Source organism: Puma concolor, chromosome E1 (assembly GCF_028749965.1).
Source record: "Puma concolor isolate L17-30 chromosome E1, mPumCon1.1.hap2, whole genome shotgun sequence".
NCBI lineage: Eukaryota > Metazoa > Chordata > Mammalia > Carnivora > Felidae > Puma > Puma concolor.
This window is the reverse complement of record NC_141680.1, coordinates 28,422,361-28,434,967: the sequence shown is the minus strand read 5'-3', so window position 1 is coordinate 28,434,967 and position 12,607 is coordinate 28,422,361.

Here is a 12,607-nt window from a genome sequence, read left to right as displayed (position 1 = left end):
TGGTTTCCTTTGCTTGCAAAAGCTTTTTAGTTTCATATAGTTCCACTTGTTTATTTTTCCTTTTGTTGCTTTTGCTTTGCAGTCAGATCCAAAAATGTAGTGCCAAGGCTGGTGTCAAGGAGCTTATTGCCTAGGTTTTCTTCTAGGAGTTTTATGGTTTTAGTTCTTACATTTAGGTCTTTAATCTATTTTGAGTTCATTTTTGTGTGCGGTGTAAGGTAGTGCTTTAGTTTCATTCTTTTCCAAGTGGTTGTGCAATTTCGGGAGAGATTTATCTTTTTAGTGAAGAGATTATCTTTTCACTGTTGTATATTCTTGGCTCCTTTGTCATAAATGAATTGACCATTTATTTGTGTGCTTATTTCTGGGCTCTATAGTCTGTTCCATTGATCTTTGTGTCTGTTTTTATGCCAATACCATACTGTTTTTATTACTATAGCTTTGTAATAGTGTTTTGAAATCAGGGAGCTTTGTTCTTCCTTCCCAAGATTTCTTTGGGGTCTTTTATAGTTCCATACAAATTTTAGAGTACTTATTCTAGTTCTGTGAAAAATGCCATTGGAATTTTGTTAGGAACTGCATTTAATCTGCAGATTGCTTTGGATATTATGGACATTTCAATAATATTATTTCAATCCATGAGCATGGTATATCTTTCTATTTATTTGTGTTGTCTTCAACTTCTTTCAACAATGTCTCATAGTTTTCAGAGTACCAGTCTTTCACCTCTTTAGTTGAATTTATTCATAGGTATTTTATTTATTTATTTATTTATTTATCTATCTATCTATTTTGATGTAATTGTGTATGGGATTTTTTCTTAATTTCTCTTTCTGAGAGTTTGTTATTAGTGTATAGAAACACAATAGATTTCTGTATGTTGATTTTGCATCCTGAAACTTTAATTTTATTCTTTTTTTATGTTTATTTATTTTTTTGAGAGAGAGAGAGTAGGAGGAGCAGTTGGGGGGGAGGGCTTCCAAAGCAGGCTCTGCACTGACAGTAGAGAGCCTGATGTGGGGCTCAAACTCACGAACACTGAGATCATGACCTGAGTGGAAGTCAGATGTTTAACTGACTGAGCCACCCAGGTGCCCCATAATTCTTTTTTTTTTTTAATGTCTTATTTATTTTTGAGAGAGAGAGAGAGAGAGAATGAGTGGGGAAGGGCCAGGGAGAGAGGGGGACAGAGGATCTCAAGTGGGCTCTGCGCTGACAGCAGAGAGCCTGATGCAGGGATCTAGCTCACAAACCACGAGATCATGACCTGAGCTGAAGCTCAACCTACTGAGCCACCCAGGAGCCCCACTTATTCTTATTCTAGAGGGTTTTTTTGGTGGAATCTTTAGCATTTTCTATATATATTATTATGTCATCTTCAATAGTGACAATTTTGCTTCTTCTTTTTCAATTTGGGTGTTTTTCTTTACCTTGCCTGATTGCCGTAGCTAGGACTTCCAATAAATACTATGTTGAATAAAAGTGGTGAGAGAGAGGGGTTCCCAGGTGGCTCAGTTGGTAGAGCATGTGATTCTTGATCTCAGGGTTGTAAGTTCAAGCCCCATATTGGGTGTAGAGATTACTTAAAAATAAAATCTTAAAAAAAAAAAAAAGTGGTAGGGCACATGGGTGACTCAGTCAGGAGAGTGAGAGTGAGCACAAAAAAGTTTTCAGCTTTTCACTTTGAGTATGTTAGCAGTGCAGTTGTCATATAGGACCTTTATTATGTTGAGATATATTCCTTCTGTACCCACTTTGTTAAGAGTTTTTATCATAAATGAATGTTGAATTTTGTATGCTTTTTCTGCATCTATTGAGATGATCATATGAGTCTATCTTTCATTATGTTAATGTGATGTATCACATTCATTGATTTTCAGATGTTGAACCACTCTTGCATCCCTGTAATAAATTTACTTGATCATGGTGTATGACACTTTTAATGTATTATTGAATTTAGTTTGCTAATATTTTGTTGAGGATTTTTGTGTCTATGTTCATAAGCTATATTGGCCTGTAATTTTCTTTTCTGTGGTGCCCTTGTCTGGTTTTGGTATCAGGGTAAGTAATATTGTCATCAAAAATTAGTTTGGAAATATTCTGTATTCTTCAATTTTTTGGAAGAGTTTGAGAAGGATAGATACTAAATCTTCTTTGAATGTTTGGTAGAATTCACCAGTATGGGGAGGGTTTGATTATTAATTGAATTTCCTTACTAGTAATTGATCTATTCAGATTTTCTATTTCTCCATGACTCTTTTCTTTTCTTTAATTAATTAATTAATTAATTGATTTTTAAAAAGTAATCTCTATGCCCAATGTGGGGCTCGAATGCACAACCCCAAGATCCAGAGTCACATGCTCTACCGAGTAAGCCAGCTAGGTGCCCCCTCTTCATAATTTTTGAGTCTTCTTTCTTCAAGAATCTTAGAAGATTGTGGTTCTAGGAATTTATCCATTTCTTGTAGATAGTTCAGTTTGTTGGTCTATAATTGTTCATAGTAGTCTCTTATGATCTTTTGCATTTCTGTGCTATCAATTGCAACTTCACCTCTTTCATCTCTAATTTTATGTATTTGAGCCCTATGTCTTTTTTTTCTTGGTGAGTTTAACTTAAAGGATGTGTCAATTTGATTCATCTTTCCAAAGAACCAAGTCTTAGTTTCATTAATCTTTTCTTTCTTTCTTTCTTTCTTTCTTTCTTTCTTTCTTTCTTTCTTTCTTTCTTTCTTTCTTTCTTTCTTTCTTTCTTTCCATGCATGTGTCTGTTTCATTTATTTCCACTCTGATCTTTTTTATTTCTTTTTTTTTAAGATCTTATTTTTAAGTAATCTCTACACCCAACGTTGGACTTGAACCCACAACCCCAAGACCAAGAGTTGCATGCTCCACTGACTGAGCCAGCCAGGTGACCCCGATCCTTATTATTTTTTTCTTTCTACTAACTTTGGGCTTCATTTGTTCTTCTAGTTCATTTAGGTATAAAGTTAGATTGTTTATTTGAATTTTTTCTTGTATTTGGAGGTAGGCCTGTATTGCTATGAACTTCCCTCTTGGTTTCAGCTCAGGTCATGATATCACAGCTTGTGAGTTTGAGCTCCACATTGGGCTCTGCGCTGACAGTGCAGAGCCTGATTGGTATTGTCTCTCCCTCTCTCTCTGCCCCTAGCCTACTCACTCTCTCCCTCTCTCTCACTCTCTCAAAATAAATAAATAAACTTAAAAAAATTCTTTAACTTTTGACATTTCAATTATAATGTGTCTAGTTGTGGATCTCTTTGAATTCCTCTGATTTGAAACTCTCTGTGCTTCCTGGACCTGGATGTCTGTTTTCTTCCCCAGATTAGGGAAGTTTTCAGCCATTGTTTCTTCAAATAAGTTTTCTGCCCATTCTCATTCTCTTTTTCTTCTGGGACCCCTATAATGTGAATGTTATTCTGCTTGATGTTGTCTTATAGGTCTATTAAGCATCTACACTTTTCTAAATTCTTTTGTTTACTGATGCCCTATTTCTGCTAAACATTTTAATTGAATTCCCCCTAGCTTCAAGAGTCCATCAGCCAGTGCTCTCTCTATCCCCAGATCCACCTGCAGAGATTCCACTAAGGTAAAACCTGAGTACTTATGATTCTGAATTTTTTAATTGAAACATTTAAGAATTAGAAAAGGTATAAAGAACACTGAATGCTTATGTATACGTCTTCAGAAATAAATTATCATCTACATAGTTGAAGGCCCCATAGCTGTCCCTGGTCTCATCCCACCTCCCAGAATTAATCACTTTACTGACTTCAGTGATCATCATGGTTATATAAATTCTCATTCTATACACTTACCCTGGGCTTCCTTTCTGCTAGAATGGCAGAGATGTAGAGAGTGGGAAAAGAATCAGTCTGGTGAATACAGACCAGGTGATCTGGCCCTAATCCCAATGTTTGGGGACGAGGACTCAAACCATGTTGTAGAGGGAAATTTTAGGAAATGGAAAAAACACTCAGTATGTGTTAGGCTCACATTCTGGAGGGATGTGGGGAAGGAGGCCAGAAATAATTGGGACAGGGTGTCTTGTGAGCTGGATTTTTCTACCCCAGCAGATGATTTATATCTGGCAAGCATGGATCAAAGCTAGGAAATTTATATTCACAGAAAAAGGTGGCCAAGAATGGAAAAGTCTTGTCAGAGAGGGCATCTCCTAGAGCCCTACATTTATAGGCTAGGAAAACAGGGCAATAAGAGGTCAAAGTCCATTTACTCACTCAGTTATTCATTCAGTCATTCATCCAACAAATTAACCCCTGTTGAGGTCACAGGAAATGTGTTAAACATTATAGGAAAGGAATATAAACAAGAACAAAAAATGGCCTCTGTCCTGAAGAAACTCATTAGAAGAGGAGAGGACATATAAAAAACAATTACAGGGACACCTGGGTGGCTCAGTTGGTTGAGTGTCCGACTTTGGCTCAGATCATGATCTCACAGCTGGTGAGTTCAAGCCCCTCGTCAGGCTCTGTGTTGACAACTCAGAGCCTGGAGCCTACTTCTGCTTCTGTGTGTCCCTCTCTCTGCCGCTAACCCACTCGCATTCTGTCTCTGTCTCTCTCAAAAATAAATAAACATTAAAAAAAATTAAAAAAAACAATTACAATATGTGGTAAGTTGGAAGATAGAAGAGGCTTGACAGGGCTCAGGGGGCAGGCTGGGTCAGCATTATACCCACTCACTTGCCATTAGTTTAGTAAATAATCCAGGATGTAACTTCTTAGAGAGGTAGCAGAGGGTTTGGTGGCATAGTGAGGATCTAAGATGTGTTTAGGGGCAAAGGAAGGGGATGAAATGGGGGAGGTCAGAAATTCAAATTCAATGGGTAAAGATCAATCAGGGAGCAGACAGATGTCTGAAATGGAATAGGAGTTCAGGTGGTGGGCAAATGGTACAACTGTCACCACGTGCTTTTTTGGTCCTCCAATAGCTATCATTTTAGATACCACCTTCCTGACGCCACCGTTTAGAACCCAAAAGCCACTCTAATACTCATACTTCTTTGCACTTCTGCTTCTCTTCACCCCACCAGACATTTATATTTGTGTCCTATGGAACCCCTGTCTGTTGGTGGAACTCCCTTACTTCTTCTACTTATTCACAGAACTACCTATAGCAGATACCTTTTGAGGTATCTCCCCAGATCACAAAGACCTTCATAGCACCTCTCTTGACCCATAATGGTGAACTTTTGGCTACCATCTTGTTCCATGTGTCCAAGACACCCTTGGATACTCCCCCAATCATCTACTCTCTACTGGCCACAGATACCTAGAGAAGATTTCTGTCACATGCAACCAGAGATCTAGCTAATCTCTCTCCACCTTCTAGCCTGAATTGAAACCTGGTTTTCCCCTGAGGTTACCACTTCCCTTGTAGTCCTTTCAAGTAGAAGCTATTTATTCCCCATACCCCACAAACAGAGAGGCATTAGCAACAGTCTTCTAGCTCCTCAAGACCCTTCTAAATAATTTCTCCTCTATTCTAGTATGAAAAACCTCTGCCCCACTGAAGTTCATGCCATTCAACTAGTCATCTTCTCTCATGTCATCTACCAACCTGGTTACAGCTTCACATTTATTAAATGCCTGGTTCATTTCTTCATTCTGTGAGGAGGGGGAATTTATTGATTCTGTGGAGCACCCATTTAACATCCCAGTTAGTTCCTTGACCTTTCAAACTCAGCATCTTCACTTCCAGTCCACTGCAGTGTCCTCCTATGGCCACATCCTGTACTCTATCACCACCAGAACGGTTAAACCCAAACTCTCTGTCATCCATCCGGCACTCTTCCTTGACACAATCTAATGGATTGAGGCTTTTGCAAATTTTCAACCTGTGTTCTCAGCCTAGAAACCTTTTTACTTGTTTTCCATCAGCTTTTCCTTTCATTCCTTATGGTCATTGCAAATCTTCACTACTCTTTCTAAGCTCCGCACAGTCAGGTGAAACTCTGTTTATTAATTTATTTATAACACTACTCAACAAATATTCATTACATACCTGCTATGTGCCAGGTGTGTGGATACAATGGCACAGCTTTGCCAGTAAGAAGTTCACAGTCAAAAAGGATTTGAATCCAATAATCACACCCATAAACATATTATAAACCATGATAAGACCCTGGGGGTAGGGCTGGGAGGTAGAACGGGGAATTTCAGGAAGAAGAAACAGCATGAGCAAAGCTCTGGAGAAGAATGGAATGTGGTTTGGGGAAATGAGACCTATAAGGTTGGAAATAGAAAACTAAAAAGAGAGTGGAATAAGATGAGACAGTGAGGTGACAGGCTAAGTGACAGGGTGAGATCTGCATTTTGAAAAGACTACTGGCAAGGGATGAATAGGTGGAGCCCAGGGGCTTCTTTAGGTTAGTGAAACTGTTCTGCATGATATTGTAATAGTGGATACATTTGTCTTGTCAAAACCCATAGAACTGTAAAAGACAAAGTGTGAACCCCAATATTAACTATGGGCTTTAGTTAATAATGATGTATTAATAGTGGTTCCATCAGTTGTAACAAATGTGCCACATCAATGCAAATTATTAATGATAGGGGAAGCTGGGAGTAGAGTAGTGAGTGGGGTTATAAGTACAGAGTACTATGTGCTCAATTTTTATGTGAACCTAAAACTGCTCTAACAAATAAGAGTCTACTAACTTTTTTTTTTAAATTTTTTTTTTCAACGTTTTATTTATTTTTGGGACAGAGAGAGACAGAGCATGAACGGGGGAGGGGCAGAGAGAGAGGGAGACACAGAATCGGAAACAGGCTCCAGGCTCTGAGCCATCAGCCCAGAGCCCGACGCGGGGCTCGAACTCCCGGACCGCGAGATCGTGACCTGGCTGAAGTCGGACGCTTAACCGACTGCGCCACCCAGGCGCCCCGTAACTTTTTTTTTTAAATAAGAGGGATGGGGAAGACCATTGGCTACTGTGAGGAAAGTAGATTTGAGGTAGAACAAATATGGGCAAATCATTAAAAAGCTGTCACAGAAGTCCAGGCAAGAGAAGATGGTAGTTCAGATCAGAATGGCTATGGGGAAAAAGGAGAGAAGTAGACACAAGATGGTATTGACAAGACTTGGTGAGGGACTGGATATGGGTTGGGGATCAAGCGCCCCTGTGATTTCTGCCATGCCCAACTTGATGGTTAAATTATATCACTCAACAGTTGTTAAAGAGGACCTAAAACAATTTTATCAACACCATTGCTACATGCTAAGAAACCACTGAACACATAGATTCTCAGCATGCCTGTAAAGGTGATATTCACAGTAAAGACGTGTAACCGCCTATTTTTCAGCTTTGACCATGATTGTTTCCTGCTAGACCTTGTTTAAAGAGAGTTCATCCCATGAGTTCTATTCCTGTTTCAACCATTAATTGAAGTAGACAAGGTTACTTGGATTTTCTGGGCCTTAGTATTTATACCCATAAGATGAGAAAGCTGAGCCAGATTATCTACAATATGTAGTATCGAGTGAGGACGGGGGATGCCAGTGGTATCTAGCAGCCAGAGGTCTTCCAGATAGTGAAATAGTCTTCATGCCTGTCACTTCCCAACTCCTGGGCTTTCACAATGAATGCTAATACATCCAATTTGTTGGTCAGTGTTCTCCTGCTCCTGGCAGGTCTACAGTTCTTGGATTTCTGCTTATTTGTTCCAGGATCATGACTAGTGTCTGCATGAACCACCATAACCTCAGATAACTCTGGGCCAACACTAAATACTTCTGTCCAAGTCAGGTTTAGGACACACTACCAGATGGTCCCAGAGAAAACTCAGTTCTCTGTGTGTTTTTATTTCAAAATCAAGCCTATCTTCAGACAACAGAACAAATGTGCTAATATCCTGTTCCAAAAACCAAAATACACAAACTCTCAGGAACCACCAGCCCTCCAGTTGATCTGCCTTCTAGAAAATGCCCTTACTATTCAATGTCTCTGGGTTCTTACCTCCTTTTCAACCACACCAGTAATGCAACACAGCACCTGTAGCAACTGAGCCTTGCCAACTTTGTTGCTAACCATATAATCCACAGTATAGGGAGCTGCCACTTAATCTGGCTTTCCCCACATAAATTCCTGTTTGTGGGTTCCAGCAGGGGAAGCCAAGGTCATATGCTATAGTTGGGCCATGATGCCTTTGCATACCATGCTTCATTGAGAACTGCCTAAGATAAACACAATGGTTCTACATCTGACATAAGAGTTAGCACGTTGCTGAAACCTATGGCACTTAGGTCCAGACTAAGGACTGTCCCAGAGAATCCAAAGGCGTCTTGCTCTTGCCACTTTCTTCTAGGGATCCCAGGAAGCAAATTTCTTAGAAACTTATCACTAATTTACCCTTATCTAAGGCTATGCTGTTTTCCTGCAAGGAACTGGACAGAATTTCCCTAAGCCTCACTCTGGTCATCATTTGAGTGATTAACGCAGCCTGATGCCGTATTCAAAACCACCCCTGTCTCTGCCCTGCACCCTGCTCAGAATCCTTGATTCAAACAAGTGCCCTCTTTCTGTCTCATGAATGAGAAAATTCCCTATGGGTGAAGTCCTTGCACATTTAGATTACTGCTCTGGAGTGTAAGGTTTATCTCCCAATGATAAACATGTCAATTCTATATAATGTCTGCTGCACTGTAATTTCTTCCTTCCAAGAGAAGCTTATTAATTTGAGTTAAGCGTCAGGTTGCTGATCAGCCCGTGTATTAATTGTCCGTGGTCAAATGCCAGCCTTTAGTCCAATTAGCTCTGTCTGGATGTTGTGGACATGACCGCCTATTGTTGCTGCCCTGAAGATGGCCAGCTCATGGGTAGTTTAGCAACTGATCCCAAGGCCTGGTTTGAACAAATAAACCGAGGCAATTAGAATGCACCTGAAGCACTTTTGTGATTATCTGACTAATGTCTTTCTGACTAGACAATAAACTGCATGGGAGCATACAGTAGTTGCTCAATAGGTATTTTTCAAATTAATAAATGTATGAATAAAGCAGAAAGACTATGGGGTTAAGAGAAGTCAGGGAAGTCAGGAGAGGACTTGAATGAGTCAAAGGTTTGACTAAGTTATGACTAAGCCAAGTTATGAGTAAACAAAACCTATAATGCAGAGAAGACACACAGAGTAGATGGTAAAAAATCCAGACAGTAGTGAGTGGAGAGTGTGGCAGACATAGGGAGTAGCTGAGTCACTTAAGAGTAAGAATTCACAAAACTCAATGGCTGAAGTCTTAGAACTGCCTTGAATCCACAGCCGCCCTCCTATTCCTGTTCTTCCTGACTGTGATTGCTCATCCTTCCCTGGGTTTTTATGAAATGCATCTTTAAAATAAATCATTTATTACTAAAGGTAACTTGAGTAAATTGCCACTCCTGGAAGTCTCAGTTGGGAGCTTGAGGATAGCACATGAGCTCTAAAGAATCCAGTTGTTTTTCCCATGAAGCACATTATATCTTTCTATGAAGAGAGTGATGGTGAGTGATGGAGACACCTTGACATAATTGCATTCAGGGTGGAGACACAGCTTATGGTCCATCTAGAACTCTTGCCACAAATATTTGTCTTCTTTTTTTACTCCACATTTTAAGAAAATCCTCTTATTACTCTTGAGCAGTGATAACCAGATTTGCTTGACCACATCTGCATTTTAAAATTGAAGATTAGAAAAAAATATTTTAGAATATTATTTTTGAGGAGTTGTGAAGGTAATTTTTATCATATCATAAATAATTATTGCTTGGTTATTATGATTAATCAATTGGTTAATTGGAAACCATACTGTCATTACCTCCGTGGTCCTGAGCCCTTTTCAGTGTCTGTATATATTGGTTTTCTATTGCTACTATAACAAATTATTATGACATTAGGGCTTAAACAACACAAAATTATTATCTTAAAGTTCTGTAGGCTAGAAGTTCAACACAGCCTCGCTGGGCTAAAATCAAGATATTAGAAAGGTTTCATTCCTTTCTAGAGGCCTTATGGAAGAATCTGTTTCCTAGCTTTTTTCAGCTTCTACAGGATGCCAGCATTCCTTGCCTCACGGTATGCTTTTCCCTTTTCCATTTTCAAAACCAGCAATGGTGTGTTGAGTCCTTTTATATCAAATCTTTCTGACCGTTCTTCGTAGTCACATCTCCCTTTCACTGACTGCAGCTGGGAAAGGTTTGCTGCTTTTAAGGACTCATGTGATTAAGTAGGGCCCACCTGGATAATCCAAAATAATTTCCCCATTTCAAGGTTCTTAACCTTAAACACATCTGCAAAATCCTTTTTGCCAAGTAAGGCAACATATTAACAGTTTACAGGGATTAGGAGATGGACGTTTTTGGAGAGCAATCATTCTGTAGTTACATACTCCAGTTACAAATCCTTTTATGTTCTTATAAGAACATCTAGGATCAAGATAGCAGTCAAGTATGTCTGTAAAAAGTTCAAGTATGTTGCTAGATGGAGAGAACCTTATATAAGAGATGCGATACGGCTTTGTCCATTAAAAATCAGCAGAAAAGAAAGAGAATTACCACTTACTGGGTGCAGTTAGCTTCAATGTTTCAGGTATTACAGTGAGATATATCTTAATCACAGTTAGCCTTCACAACAACTCTCTGATAGATATTATCTCCATTTCCTAGTCAGGGAAACTGAGACTCAGAGTGATTAAATAATTTGTGCAAAGTCACACAGCTGATAAGTGGGTAAGCTCGAATTCAAACTAGATTTGTCAGGCACTGAAACAGGTACCCTTTCCAGTATGCTACAGTATGTTACTCCCAAATTTTCTGTGGAACATAGTTCGACTATATAAAAAAACATACAAAAGATTCCTTCAGGGGCTTGAAGACTGACTTTCTGGGACTCTTTAAAGATGTATTTGGCATTGCACATCTAAAAGGAAAAGATGTTCCAAGGACAGGATGCTGCTTCTATTTCCCCACTGTGGTGTATAACCAGGAAGACTGCTAGACACTGCTAGACACACTAAATATTTTTCTTAGAAATATAATCCTGCCATTTTATTAACCAGGAAGGCTGTGGACCTAAGGACTGCCCACGAAGATTTACTGATCAGATCCATGCTCCAGTCAAGTCCTCCCTTTCCATCAGTGACAGATAAACCTGCATACGAAGCTAGCCAAGACAGCCCTGAAATACTTTCCAAGGAACCTTGTTAAGTCTCCTTCTCACTCCTAACCATCTAGTTACAGTTACCAGCAAGACTACAGACCAGGCTCACTGCAGACGCATTCTCACCAGGGTGAGAGAACTGTAATGTCTTTGTTGAGGCTAAAAGAGTATGTTGCTTCTCTACTGAGAGTCCTTCTCTGTTGGGTCTGGGTACTGTCTGTTCTGCTAACTCTGCCTCTTCCACATTTCCTGTGACCCTTTCTGAGGCCAACTGTTTGATTGATCAATAGCTTTCCTCCCTGCAGGCTGTATGTACTTTGGTCATCTTATCTTGTTCTGCCCTTGGATATTTATTTACTCATTCTTGATTTTTGTTGATTAATTGGCCTTTGTCTTATTGCTGCCCAAACCCTTGCATTTCTTTTTGTGGCCTTGGTCTGCTGCAACATTCAACATAAATACTATTTCTTTCTAGAATTCTCTAGACTGTTTTGGAGTCAGCTTCTTTTAGGTCTTTCCACAATCAAAAGCCATTTATTGAGATCAGCAATATCTTAGGACTGTGACTTTTCTTGATTCTATCAATTTCTTAATATTTGTATTTTTTAATGCATAATGTAATTTTGGTGCTTAATTTGTATACTTGAATTGCATTCTTTTGCACCTCAGTATGTGCTTCTTTGCAGAGCTCGCTATTTATGCTTCTCTCGGTAGACAGTTGTAGAAAGGGATTCATTTGTGTACTTCTCAGCAAATGCATTTTCTTTTTCAGATCAGCTTGACTCCGTAACACTATTCAGTAATTGGAAGGTAGTTAATGCCTGTTCTTAAAAACAAATCTCTGAACAATCACAACAAACATTTAAGTAGTTCATAGATATTATCCTCACATAATATTGCTAAACGTTCCCAACACTTCCAGACTAGATCACTGTTTTACAAATGATGAAACTGAGGCTTTAAAAGGTCAAGTAAATTATACAAAGTCTCCTAGCTACCAGGTGATAGATCCAGGAATTCAACCCCATTTTATCAGTTTCCAAAATATGGACTTCCATTACCCTGTATTGCTGCTGGTGGTTCAGATCTTAGTTTGCAACATTTTAAGAAAGAGAATATCAAATAGCCATGTAAACAGCAAGAAATACTATAGAAACAAAGAGAATTTTGATTATTGTCTCCTGGTAGGATAAAATGAGACAAAAGTGGCCAAGTAGGGTAGCATCTTAGAGGGGCCAGAATAGAGTACCTACTAGACTGTCTTAGAATGGTGCCAAGGTATAGAACCAACGTAAGTGGGAAAACAAGGAGAGTTAAATAAGTTGAAGCAAAGGAAACAGGAAGGAACGATAGCATGAAGGAATTCCCAACCTGGAAGACAGACACTAGTGGATACTAGTGTCATTTTAAATTTCTATGCCAGTTTACATGGGTTT